Raw genomic sequence first — 12,835 nt, forward strand, 5'->3', positions numbered from 1 at the left:
AAGTGAACTAATGTAAGAGATGTTATGGAGGTTAACACCTGGAAACTGATTTGGATATGAAATGAAAAAGAGTTGAAATTTATTCTGGAATTGTGAATCTGGATAAATGGAAAGATAGTGTTATCCTCTATGAGTGATCTCTGAGTAGTCAATTTGGGTAGGTCTTTTTGTCCCAAACATACTCAATTTATATTTCCTTGCCACTACAAAAGGGACTGCTACAAATAGTTTTTGCATATAGGGGTCCTTTTGCCTCTTTTATAATCTCTTTGGGATACAGCCCAGTGGAGAGAATATGGATCAATTATAAGCATAGTTTTATAGTCCTTTCAGCAGAGTTCCAAATTGGTGTCTAGAAAAATTGGATCATTTCACAACTACATCAACAGTACTTTAGTATCCCGGTTTCCCCCATCTTTTTTATCACTATCTTTCCCAATCAATAGGTGTGAAATGATACCTCAGAGTATTGATAGTAATATAGAGCATTTTTTTTCATAAGACTAGAAATGATTTTAATTTCTTCATCTGAAAATAACCTGTTCGTGTCCTTTGGCCATTTATCAATTGGGGAATGATTTATATTCTTATGAATTTGAGTTCTCTATAATCAAGAAATAGGACTTTTATCAGAAACACAGGATGTAAAGTTTTATTTCCCCAGCTTTCTGCTTCCCTTCTAATCTTGGCTAAACTGTTTTGTTTGGGCAATCAATTGTAAATTTCAATTCAATATGAGATTGTTAAACTGAACGTGGGGGTCACAAAATTATGATTATTATCAATAAATATTTGATTTGAATATTATTTTATATACTTATATACTGGGGGAATCATAAACATTTCTTGGGCAAAAAGGTTCACAAGTGGAAAAAGTGTAAGAAGTTCAGAAAAGGAAGTTCAGTAAAGGAAATGAGGAATAAACAATCAGCAGATTATAAGAGAGCAAAAAGAAAACAGTCACTAACACTGAAGAAGATTATTCAGGAAGAGAAGGTGGTCCTTTAATATTAGAGCCTTCTCTGTTGATTAGCATTGTAAAGAAAAACAACTTTAAAAGACTTAAGAATTTTAATCAGTCACTCAATAAATTTTTATTAAGTACTTTCTATGTGACAGTAATTATTCTAAGCACTTGGGATGTAAAGAAAGGCAAAAGATAGTCTTCCAACTGTAGGAGCTCTAAACCTACTGGGGAGAAAGAATTCAAATAATGTTATACCATCATGAAATATATACTGGATTAACTGGAGATAATCAGCAGAAGAAATGCATTAGGCTTAGTACAGTGCTTGGTAGTAGACATTTGCTGTTGTAGTGTGTCTTTTGTACTAGAAGGACCTCTGGAAGTGATGCCATGACTAGCAAATGAAATGGATCTAAGTGAGGCAGGGCTGTGCAGAGTCACTGCCCTCATTCTCTCCTCTTGAGCTATCTTGATCTGGTGGCAAGTTAAAAAAGATCAGGACAACTACAGGTAATCCTGGATGTAAATGGGGGTGGGGGAAGAGGCCTTGGCCTCTTTAAGCTAAAATCTTTCCCAGGTCTTACTGTGTGTGAGGCAATACTCATTCAGTGATTAAGGCTAGTAAGAAATGAGGCAGAGAAGGGTCTTTTTTACCTAGTTTAAAAAAATTCATTCTGGGAAGATTCTTGGAGTTTCTGGCCAAAACAGAAACAATTCTTATTTATATACAGAGCCATCAGAACCCAAACAATGACCCAGGTAGATTGGGATTGGGACTGGCCAGTTAAAGAGAATTGAGACAGGGTCCTTAAAAAAGAAATCTAGACTACAAATCCTAAGATTTGTGAGGTTTCAGCAATCAAAATTTATTTTATATTACTTTGAACTGAGTTCCCATAGGTAAAGGTATTGTTTCTCTATGTGGACAGAGAGAGATCAAAGAGGGAGCAGAAGAAGGGGAAGGAAGGGAGGGAGGAAAGAAGGAAGGAAGGAGAAAAGGAGGAAGGGAGGGAGGGAGGAAAGAAGGAAGGAAGGAAGGCAGGCAAAGAGAAAGGAAGGGAAGGAAAAAAGCAAGGGAGGGAGGGATGGAAGAAGAGAGGAAGGAAGGGAAGGAAAGAAGGCAGGGAAGAAAAGAAGAAAGGAAGGAAGGAAGAGAGTAAGGGAGGGAGGAAGGAAGGAAGGTGGTTCTCCAATGTGGCACTCACAGATTGTTGTTGTCCATTCTCGAGGAGACAACAGAAAGTTATATCATGACTTGCAAGTGAACTGGCAGGGTAGGGGAAAAAGTCACCAGCTTCTCTCTCTTCTTCTAAGTCTTTTGGCACTTAACAAATAAATGGTTCATTTTATCTTTGTTTTTGTTGTTTTTGAGGCAATTATGGTTAAGTGGTTTGTCCAGGATTACATAGCTGGTTAAGTATTAAGTGTAGAAGATGGGTTTGAACTCAGGTCCTTCTGACTACAGGGCTGTCGATCTACCTACTGTTCCATAATAAATTGGTTAATAGGATTAAATATATTTTCTTTACTGGTACTAGACTCTTCTCTATTGTGCACAATCTGGTTGTATCAGTCCTGTGTTAAAAACACTTTATTATGTTCTTGACTGCCAAAGTCTGAGTTTTTAAATCTATTATACAAAATCCCCCAATCTGAAATAATTCTAACCTCATTGCCTGCTCTTCCCCTCTATGTATTCTATTTTTTCAGCTCAACTAGGTTTCTGGAAATCATTCAAATATGAACACCATTCTCATGCTAGAATGGGACAAAGAAAAGAACCCAACGTGATATGATCTGAATTCCACAATATTCTATAATTCTTTCTTCTACAAGGAAGTATCACATGCCAACCCTATTGAAGCTCTGAAGAAGTCACTATTAAAACATTATGCCTACAAGGCAAGGGTGGCACCTTTGTTTTTCCCCATAAGTAAATTGTTTAACTGCAGTTACCCATCTGTCAAAGTATTTTGCTGGATATAAGGTGGACCAAGTGAGAGATTATGTATGAGTCAGGGCAAATCTATCATCACTATTTGAAAAGTAATTCAGTATAAATGGTGTACTTCCTACTAGTGTGTCAGTTTTATCATTTTCATTTTTAAAGGGCAGTGCATCTGTTATTATTTTTTTTAGTTCAAAGAATAGTCAAACACTTGTTATTTAATGTATTTTCTATTGCAAATGCCAAAAAGAAGGGCTCAAAGAGACACACTATTACGAATATCTATTTCTCCATCTCACAGCTGTCCAAATCTTTGGCTGTGGTCCTTTTTTGCAGGAAACAATGTGATCACTTGTATGAAGCTGGCAATGGTTTTAGGTTAACTATTCTAAATCATTCCCTTCATTTTTCTCATATTAAAATTAAAAATCACAGAAAGCTATGTAATTATTTCTACTTTCTTTGGGTTTTGGGGGGACAATTCTATGTTATATAAATATAATGTGAGCATTAATATAAACATTTACTTTAGAGACTCTTTTTTTAAGAAAAAAAGAAACTATCTTTGCCACAAAAAACCCTTAATTTGGATATTTGAGAGGCAGTACAGTAATACTGATATGCTTTATAGAAAAACAAAACAAATGACATGGTTTACAGAAAAGCAAAAAACCCCAATACTCATATGCTTTACAAAACAACAACAACAACAACAACAACAACAACAACAACAACAAAGAAAAGCATTCTTTACATTGTAAGAAGTTTCATCCTAGGGTGAAGCAATTTAAAAAAATATGACTCAGGTCCAGGAAGCTGTAAAATGCTTATATGTGTACCTGAAATCATTACTTCCTATATCTGTGGAGAAAGTGGTTGCAAGGGAGGAGCCAGGTTTTGTGGAAGAATTTGTAAAAATTCTGTAGTTGAATTGAGAAGGATACACCTCTGCAATCACTTGTATCTCATTTTTTTAGACCTATGCCCCGACTTAGATCTCATTTTTACAAGTCAGCTTCCATCACTTATTCCTTCATATTTTCTATTTATTTCCAAGTTTACATAGAGTGAGTGACCTTTGCCTGAAATGCTCAATTAACATATTTAATGTAACTATTCAAGATTAATAGTTGTTGTATGCCTAAATGTGATGCTGATCACAACCTTGCTTCTAGAATTCTACAAGCTTAAGCATCTTTCCTCAATGTAAAATGAACAGATTTAGATGACAAACAGCTACCATGAAATAATATCTTAGTATTTCTAAAAGATCTTTCTTTGGGATTAGGTTATTTTACTATTTAAAAAACCATAGAAGTTATGGACTCCTAGGGGGGAAATTCTTCTAAACATCATTATATACAAGAAATAGAATTAAGTGCCTCAAAGAATAATTCCTTGTTGCTAATTTGATTTGAAATTACTTGCCTTTCCAAAAGTTAATGATACTTCAAGTCATTTCCAATAGTCTTGTCATGAAAAGAGCCATCTGTACCCAGAGAGAGGACTGTGGGAACTGAGTGTGTATCACAAAATAGTATTTTCACTTTCTTTATTGTTTGCTTGCATTTTTTCTTATTTTTTCTCTTTTTGGCTTGATTTTTTTTGGATAACATAATAATTGTGGATATATATATATGTATGAATTACACATGTTTAACATATATTGGATTACTAGCAATCTAGGGGAGTAGGGTAGAAGAGAGAGGAAATTTTTGGAACACAAGATTTTTCAAGGGTAAATGATGAAAATTATTTACGCATATGGTTTTTTAGGGGAAAAAAGCTTAAATTAAAAAAAAAAAAGGATTGCACATATTTAACCTAAAAAGAAAGCTAATGATATTACCTACCAGTTCTCAAAAGAGAAAGAAGGCACAGTAGCCTTTGTAGACCAGTAGCACAAAATGAAACTCCAGACCTTGATATTAAAAAGTAAATGTCAGCACAGTTTATCCAAACTTTTCTTTAGTGTTTCTGTTCATGAAATGTATCCAAAGATACAGGTAACTTTTCATGAATAATGATTCTTAATTGACATGATATTGATAATTCTGTGATAAACTTAAACTATTCTTTTAACATACTAATGTTATATGCTGAATTGTCAGGTGAAAATGGCAATAACTAGTATTGTGTCAATAAGTAACATTCTCCCAAAATTTCATTTGCTGCAAATTATCACATGAATAAGTCTAAGCCTATGTGTACATAACTTAGATGTTTAGAGCATGTGTGTTAAGCTTAAATAAAATGTTTGTATAAAATCATTTTAATATTTACAGCAGATTCTCAAGCAATATTAGAAAGCAATTTCTTTATAACTATTTTCTGAGGCAATCATCTTAATCAGTAACTGATAAGTAGGTCCTTATTGCAAGATCAATATGTAACTTCATTCATATTTAAGTAAGATATTCCATGATAAATCTTGAAACAATACTTTAAAATAATTCTTTCAGCATCTAAAATGACAAATTTATTTCCCAAATGAGATCGAAGATTTAGCTTAGGGAATGACTGTTTTTACTTAATACTACAATGGAATTACAAGTGGTGAATTTTTAAATGCTGGGAAATTTGCCGTGAGAATACATTTCAGGTGCTTTATAACAATGGTTCTCAAACTTTTGTTCTGATTTTTATGCTATTAAAATTATTGAGGATCTGTTAAAATGTTTTCATGTGGGTTTTATTTGTAGATGTAGAAATAAAAATTAATTTTGAATTTTCAACCCTCTGAGAGTTTCAGAGACCCCCCAGGATTCTCTGGACACACTCTGAAAACCACAGTTATAATAACTTAAAATGGAAGGATACAGAAAAAGAAGATTGGTTGGTAGAATATATATTCTAATCAAAACAGAATCTTCAGGAACAATACCAGGAATATAATGATCATTTAAAAATGACATTCTTTTATTCATAGCCTAAACTTTATTTTGAATTAAAGATAAACTTTTGAATTTAGTGAGAATATATATTGATAGGTACCATTGAAAGGTTGTTGATACAGCCTTTGGGGGGTAGGACTGGAATATAAATCTATGTATGATTGGGACAATGTATTTTATGGTAACTCCTGAATGTTCTGTAGAATTGCATTAATTTTAACACGTGTCCTTAATTCACTAATTTTCTTTAGTCTAGGTTGTACCAATGGTAAATAATTCAGAGAAGGCATATCTATTTTAACTAAAATAGAATTCATGAAAAGGATCTTTTATTCTCCATTCATTACTTTTCAGGTTGCTAAAGCAAAGAGACTGAAAACACTATTGTGATGAAATGAATATATACAGAAGAATTCTTAATTGTTATATTAAAATAGATTTTATGTTAATAAAGAGTTCTTTAAATGGTAGAAATAGTCTATAGAAAGTTCCAGATCTTCCATTAAAGCACTAAAATGATTCTGTATATTAGACATTTAAGAGACAGTATCTTTTTTTTTTTTTTTTTTTTTTTTTTTGAGGCTGGGATTAAGTGACTTGCCCAGGGTCACACAGCTAGGAAGTGTTAAGTGTCTGAGACCAGATTTTAACTCGGGTCCTCCTGAATTCAGGGCTGATGCTCTATCCACTGTGCCACCTAGCTGCTCCTCGACAGTATCTTTTTTAATGAAAGACATTTCATTAAGGCATAAAGATGCTAGCACTAATTGTGGTGTCAGAAGATGTGACAAGATCAGTTTCCACCACTCTCTAGGTTGGGAAATTTGAGCAAGTTATTATTCCTTACTGAATTCAGTTTCTTCATCTGCAAAATGGAAATAACATTATTACTTAATAGGATGATTATGAAGATAAAATAAGATAATGTATCTAAAGCATTTTGTAAACTCTTTAGATAGCTATCTAAATTTAGTCATCTGAAAGTCTATCTAAATTTTAATAGTAACAATAACACTTAATGTAAGACTTTAAGGTTTGCAAAGCACTTAATTATCAATCAATAATCATTTAAGAAGCACCTATTATGTATCAGACACTGTGCTAAGCACTAGGGATATGAAAAATGGTGGAGGGGTGAGGGGGAAAGATGGGAAATGGTTCCTATCCTCAAGGAACTAATAATCTAATGAAAGTGATAACATGTAAATACATCTATACAAAGTAAGCTACAAAGAGAATAAAGAAATAATTAACAGAGGGAAGGCATTGACATTAAGAATTTATATTGTTTTACTTTATCTTTTCTTGGAATAATCTTTTTTATGCATTGAACTGTTTCTATCACTTTTTCTTTTCCAAAAACTACAATGGCTATTTATTGCTGATTAAGTGAAGTTCTAATTACTTGACTTGGTATTCAAAGAAATCTACTTTTTAGGGCCACCCTACTGTTAAGTAAGTAAAATCCTTATTTTATTTTTCTCCCTTCCAATCATTCTAGGCTCCAGCCAAATTGTACAATTCTTTCTATTCTTCAAAAATACAGTTTTTCTACTTTGATAATTTGCTCACTATTCCTGAAATGACCTTTCGACTCTTTGCTACTGAGCTGCTATAAAGCCCAGTTCTATGCTACTTCCTTCATGAAATCTTCTATAATTCCCCCATCATTAACACCTTCTTTGCTTCTGATTTCATGTAACACTTTTATGTACCTCGCTAATTCACTATTACCTATTACTATATATTATATATTTCTATATAGGCCTTCTCCTTCCTGAATTGTATAGTCTTTGTCTTACTTAAACTTCACATTAAACCCAGAATCTATCCTTTATAAATATTTGTTGAATTTAATGAAAAAAATTCTTTGAAATAAATGAACCCAGAAAGTAAATAGCTGAACAACCCTGCTATGAAAATACCATTTTTAACTACATTTTACAGATGAAGAAAATGAGGCAGACAGAAGTTCAGTTCCTTACTTATAATCAAATAACTAGTAGGTATCTGAGGATGGATTTGAATTAAGTCTTCCTAACTTCAGACTCAGTGCTCTAATCCATTGTACTATTCAGCTTCCTAGAAGTCAGTTATTAATATTATCACGTGAGAATTCATATAAAGGTAAATTGTATAATATACTGTTATGCCACAGTCTCCTTGAGCTGTTCTACCTCAGTTTCCCTGCTCTCGTTTCCCTTATTGTCCTGACTGAGTTTCCCTGAATTGTTCTATCTCAGTTTCCTTAACTGTTCTGCCTCAGTCCCTTAAGTTGTAAAACTCCCCTGGTCTAAGGTTATAAATTGTCAATGGGAGATGAGGAGCAGATCAGACATCCTGGCTCCTAGCTCCCTCTGCCTTCAAAGAATTTTTAACACTGTCCCTCTAAGAGATAAGATCATCCAGGATATTTCAATTGACATCCTTCCTGACTCTGGTTTTCAGTAAGAGTTTATTACTCTCCCCATTCTGACTCTCCCCGTTCCAAATGGTTCTAACTTTTCCCACTCTTGTTCTTTTCTTTGTTTGAAAGCTTGTCATTCCCCCATTCATCACTGGATACTTTGAGACGAGAGTCCTGTCCAGTCAATTAAACTCTCCAATTAATAAATTATTAAAAACTCCCTAATCTCTATTTTGCCTCAGTTACAATGACATGTGTGGGACCAGAAATACAATGTAAATGTTATTAATATTGTTAATACTATAAATATAATATATACTATAAATATAATATATAGGAAGATGACATTGATCCAACTTCTCAATTTCAGAGCCATAGCATTTTTGGGGAGGTAATCAGAAAATAGTGACTACTTCAGGGTCACATAGCTAGTAAGTTTCTGAAGCTAGATTTGAGTTCAGATCCTCCTGAGAAGAGAACCAATAGCCATATATTTTGATAATATTTCTAAAATCAAAGGGAAAAACTGTGAACTGTCAGATATTTTCTTTGAACTCTGTGGGGCAAGACATCCTGTGCTATAGGACCAGAGAAGAGAGGCAGCTCTCTCCTCTGTTTTCTGTAGAAGATAGGAGACAGTTTCTCATTGTCCTTATCTCACAAAAACCTTTACTCAATTATGGTATAGAAATGTATAAATTATAGATAAAAAATTTATATTGATCGTACCAGTCAACCTGCTGCTTTTTTTTTTTTTTTTACAAGAATAGAACTCAGTAGTTAACAAAATTAATGCCTAATCTAGAGATAGAAACAGTTTGGTGTGTGGGAGAATGCTAGATTTGGAATAATATAGGTTGGGTCAAAAACCCACTTGCCATTTAATAGCTATGTGTCAAAATCCACCTGTATCCCAATTTTCTCTTATGTAAAATGAGAAGGTTGGGGTAATGTGACTATTAAGGATCCTTCCAGCTCTAAATATGTGATCCTATGATCCTAAGGTAGAATATATGTAGTATTTGTAAAGCACTCAGCAAAGTTCCTGGTTCTTAGTAAGTACTATATAAATGTTAACTCTTATCATCATAATCAATTAGGTATAAAGGTAGAACTGAACTCTTCTATTGCAAAATTGTTTCTCAAAAGTACATATTGGAAGAGTATGCAGATAAAATCTATTATGATACAATAATTATAATACAGTAGTTATAATGAGATAGTAGATAGAGAGCTGGCCTTCAGGAAGATTTGAGTTCAAGTCTTATCTCTGGCTAATCCTGGCTGTGTGACCTTGGACAATTTAAACCAGTGGTCCTCAGACTTTTTAAATAGGGAGCCAGTTCACTGTTCCTCAGTCTGTTGGAAGGCCAGACTATAGTAAAAATAAAAACTATGAACAAATTCCTATGCCCGCTGTATATATCTTATTTTGAAGTGAAGAAACAAAACTGGAACGAATACAATATTTAAAATGAAGTAAAGTTAAATCAACAAACTTACCAGTATTTCAGTGGGAACTATGGGCCTGCTTTTAGCTAAAGAGATGATCAATGCTTGGTTCCATATTTGTCACTGCTAGTCATAACAAGTGATGCAACTGTGCATTCATTAGTCTTGATCTGATTGGAGATTTCAAATGTTTCATTCTAGAAAAAGTCTGTTCACAGACATAAGTGCTGCCAAAGGTGGTTGCCATTTTGAGTGCATGGTTCCTGAGATGAGAATATGTCTCAGAGGGGAGACATGCATAGAAATTATGAAGGCTGCTTAACTTGAATGCGTCTTTCAGAGAGTCACAATTCTGCAGTTCAGCCAGTTCCATTTGGTAAATTGTACACACATTTTCAATGTCAATAGAAAATGGGTTACGGAAAAGCTGTATGTCCTGTTCATGGAGATGAAGCTCTTTAAATCTAAATTGGAACTCCTTTTGCAATTTTTTGAATGAATCCACACACATTTTGTTTGGGAATGTAATCAATGGTTTTTCTGCTAACAGATTTTGAGTTGTGGGGAGATGGCAGAAGTTTTCCTCCTTCACGTGTTTGATGAGGAGGCCTAATATTACTTCAAATGCTTTGACATGTGATTGCATATCACAGATGAGCTTCCTCTTTCCTTGAAGTTGCATATTGAAATTGTTGAGTAGCTCTGTTACATCTGTCAGAAAGGCAAGGTGCCATTTCCATTCTGCATCATTGAGCTCTGGTACTTCTTTGTTTTTTGAAAGCAGAAAAGTTGTAATCTGTGGAAGTAAGTCATAGAAACGTTTCAAAACTCTCCCTCGACTCAGCCAATGAACTTCTGTGTGATATAGAACCTCTTCATACTCAACATTTAGCTCAGACAGAAATTCCGGAAATTGTGATTTATTGCATTAGCTCTAGTGAAGTTAACATAAGATAGCACAATTTTCATAACAGAGTCCCACTTCAGTGATTTACTACACAGCACTTGTTGGTGGATGAGGCAGTGTATGGCTATTGGATGAGAATGGTTATGTTTGTACATCTCTTGGTTAAAGCGAGCAATTACTCTTTTCTTAGACCCCACCATGCTAGGGGCACTATCAGTTGTCACACTGGCTAGTTTAGCCCAGTCCAGCTCCAAACCATTCATAGTTTGGCAAACCTTTTCATAGATATCCTCTCTTGTAGTTATTCCTTTGATGCTTTGCAGTGCAGCATGTTCTTCTATGACTTCAAAATAACCATTCGTCCCACAAATAAAAATTAGAAGTTGTGCAGAATCATGAACATCATTGCTTTTGTCGAGTGCCAAGGAAAAATATGAATTTTTTTTGTGGAGTTTTGCAAATGCTGATGCAGATTGTCTCCCATTTCTTCAATCCTCTGTGTCACTATTGAGATAGGGCCACGGCCTGGTACCAGGAGCCTCACTCTGGGTGACAATAGCAGCCAATATCCCAACATACGAGAGAGGAAGCCGTTAAATTGTCATTACAGCATAATAACAATGATAGAGTCAAGCTGGGACTTGTAGTACTGACTGTGACTATACCCGTGCACCAGACAGCCTATATATTCCCCCTGCAGTGGTGGTGACACGCGCAGCATGCATTGTACATCCCTTGTGCCTGTCTGTTGTGGTGGCTTCTGTTACTTTACAAGCCACGGGCCATCAGTTCTCTGTTTTCTGCATCTCTCTCTCTTCCCCACACCATCCACCCAGGCCTGGGAACTCACCTCACCTCGGTATCGCCTCCGCTGCCTCAGCCCAGTGCCGGAAGTGTGCGTTGCTAACACGAGTTTAGGTCAAACGTCACTTCCAGTCTGATTTTGCCATAACCTGGCGGGGACATAAATGCCCTCAGCAGCCGCATCTGGCCCCCGGGCCATAGTTTGAGGATCTCTGATTTAAACACTCAACTTGTCCATGCTGTTGGACAAAGTTGTCAAACTTCTAGGCAACTCTCTATAACTGTTATAGTGGGTTAATTTGTATTAATAGGAGCTTCCTCATCTAGAAGTTCTCTTTACTAATTAAATCAGAGATCCAGGACCTATTCCCCTCCCCCCATGCCAATTGTTATGATGAAAATATTCAAATGATGGGAAGTCTAGCCATTTTAATAAATCTTTATTAAGCACTGACTTTGTGCCAGACACTGTGATAACAGTGCAAATTAAATAGTCACTGCAGTCAAGAAACTTGTATTCTTCAACAACAACAACAACAAAAAATCTATAAGTCCCAGACAATTGTCCATTTTTCTTTTTTCAAGGAATTTTGTGAGGTGGAGCTGAGATGACAGAGTAAAGGCAGGGGTTTATTGGTACTCTCCCCCAAATTGCTCCAAATTCCTCTAAATAATGACCCTAAATAAATTTAGAGAATTTAACCTAAATTTTAAGTTTGGCCATGTAGAGAAGGAGGGAAAAGTATAATAGTTGAATGTAGAAGGATTTTCAGAAGTGGAATCTAAGAGTTATCCTGATGTGTTTATGACTCTTGTGAATTCCTGGAATCCCCCTACTCCTTCCATTATTCCTATGGGATGACATAAAGACTATCCTATATCCAATACAAATTGTTAGCACAGGAAAGACCCTTTTACTCACATTTGTAGAGATATAGATATATGAATGTCCTAATGTTCCCATGGCATATCCTGGATGAGAGCATGAGCTAAAGAATGACATAGAAGAAACCCCCCAGATTGAACCTAGCCTATGTGAATTCAGAACCTGGATGTTCTAAGACTTATTTATATTAAATGGAAATCAGATTGATTTGGTAAGAATTTTGTTAATTCTTAGCAATCATAATTTGCTATTTATGTGGCATGGTCCATCACTTTAAAAAATAAATTTGGAGGGATCATTGAAGATGAAGTGAGAGAATCAGAAAATGTCACCTATCCCAACTTATTTATATTTTCCAAAAGTTTGCATTTTGAAAATCAAGTTTTTGCAACTTAAAAATGTTTTCTCATTGAAAAAAAATATATTAAATCTTGGTTAAATTCCTGAGCCAACTAACAAAACCGTATTTAATCCAGAATGTAATTAGCTTATTGCTTGAATAGTATTAGCACAAATTTCTCAATTCTGGAAGTGAATTTCCCAGTTCACACTATACAAAAATATCTAAAT

The 12,835-nt window shown here is 34.7% G+C and overlaps 1 protein-coding gene across 6 annotated transcripts in view; it reads left to right on the top strand.

Annotated features, from left to right (window-relative positions):
* CCDC148 (coiled-coil domain containing 148) overlaps positions 1 to 12,835 on the top strand; it is a 333,489-nt gene that overhangs the window by 72,334 nt on the left and 248,320 nt on the right. The window lies entirely within an intron of this gene.

Source organism: Sminthopsis crassicaudata, chromosome 3 (assembly GCF_048593235.1).
Source record: "Sminthopsis crassicaudata isolate SCR6 chromosome 3, ASM4859323v1, whole genome shotgun sequence".
Lineage (NCBI taxonomy): Eukaryota > Metazoa > Chordata > Mammalia > Dasyuromorphia > Dasyuridae > Sminthopsis > Sminthopsis crassicaudata.